The 1545-nt window shown below is 46.1% G+C and overlaps 1 non-coding gene across 1 annotated transcript; it reads right to left on the bottom strand.

Annotated features, from left to right (window-relative positions):
* Positions 1-507: 507 nt before the first annotated feature.
* On the bottom strand, positions 508-582 carry Trnas-cga (transfer RNA serine (anticodon CGA)). Its single transcript has one exon. It is a non-coding gene; the product is annotated as a tRNA-Ser (tRNA).
* Positions 583-1545: the final 963 nt, after the last annotated feature.

The following is a 1545-nucleotide window of genomic DNA, read 5'->3' as shown; positions in this document are numbered from 1 at the left end:
TGCCGCTCCCCTCGCCAGCCTTCTGCTCCTGACACCGGGACTCCCCACCTATGGTACTGGCACGGCGTGGGTCTCAAGGAGGACATCGTAGAATCTGTAAACAGACCAACTTTTCCTTCAACAGTCTTCTGAATGAAATTTTCACTCTGCAGCGGAGTGTGCGCTGATATGAAACTTCCTGGCAGATTAAAACTATAGGCCGGGCCGAGACTCGAACTCGGGACCTTTGCCTTTCGCAGGCAAGTGCCCTACCAACTGAGATACGCAAGCATGACTAAGCATGACTCACGTCCCACCCTCACAGCTTCAATTCCGCCAGTACCTCGTCTCCTACCTTGCAAACTTCGCAGAAGCTCTCCGGCATACCTTGCAGAACTAGCACTCCTGGAAGAAAGGATGTTGCGGAGACATGGCTTGGCCACAGCCTAGGGGATGATTCCAAAATGAAATTTTCGCTCTGCAGCGGAGTGTGCGCTGATATGAAACTTCCTGGCAGATTAAAACTGTGTGCCGGGCCGAGACTCGAACTCGGGACCTTTGCCTTTCGCGGGCAAGTGCTCTACCAACTGAGCTACCCAAGCACGACTCACACCCCCTCCTCACAACTTTAATTCCGCCAGTACCTCGTGTCCTACATTCCAAACTTCGCAGAAGCTCTCCTGCATACTGACGAGTTCGAGTCTCGGCCCGGCACACAGTTTTAATCTGCGAGGAAGTTTCAGTCTTCTGACTAGTTTGATGACGTCCGCCACGAATTCATCTCCAGTGCCAACATCTTCACCTCTGACGAGAAAACATCACCAACTTGACTCTTGCAAGATATCAGGCCCAGCAATCGACCTCGAGCAAAAACTTGATCCATGATTGTGACAGTAGGCAGTTACGACCTACTGAATGTACAACTTTTAGACTTTGCGCTCACCTGTCGTTTGTCACTCGCTCCTCCTCACTGCAGCCGCTGAATGCCTGAGCGTGAATACATGCCTCTAAATTCTGAAATATTTGGCTTGGCTTGGTGAGTTATCCCGAGTTGTTACTTTGGTACCATCTATGTCTCACACCATCCGAATTGCAGGCAAAGTTTTGTATTGGCGTATCGGTAGTTCTGTGGCACGTTCTGCCAATTGAATTTATCATCAAATATAGTCCCATGAGGTTTTACACATTCAGCTTCCTTTCTCTACTAGTTATCATAATTTAAACATGTATTGGAAGAAAATCTCTTATACGTTCCGAGCTGTAAGCCTTTTCAGAATATAATAACAACGAATTGGCTAGTATCAATTTATTAATATCCATGAAAGGTTCACTAACCCATCTTTCTGAAACTATTTTTGATTTCCTATTTATTGCAATGTTTGTGTAATATTCATATAAAAAGACTTAGCATGTGGTAAAGTCACTGGTAGAGGGCCAAGAGAAACTAAGGGCCCTAAGATGGAACCTTATGGGACACTACATGTAATTAGTTCTCTGTTACATGATGTCACAGCTAAATACAGGACTTTTGTTTCCTTCCAAAGCGGAGAAATTTCAACCGTTCTG

The sequence above is a fragment of the Schistocerca nitens genome, chromosome 2 (genome assembly GCF_023898315.1).
Source record: "Schistocerca nitens isolate TAMUIC-IGC-003100 chromosome 2, iqSchNite1.1, whole genome shotgun sequence".
In the NCBI taxonomy this organism is placed as follows: Eukaryota; Metazoa; Arthropoda; class Insecta; order Orthoptera; family Acrididae; genus Schistocerca; species Schistocerca nitens.
Note: the sequence above shows the minus strand (reverse complement) of the source record. Positions and strands in the feature narration are given on the sequence as shown.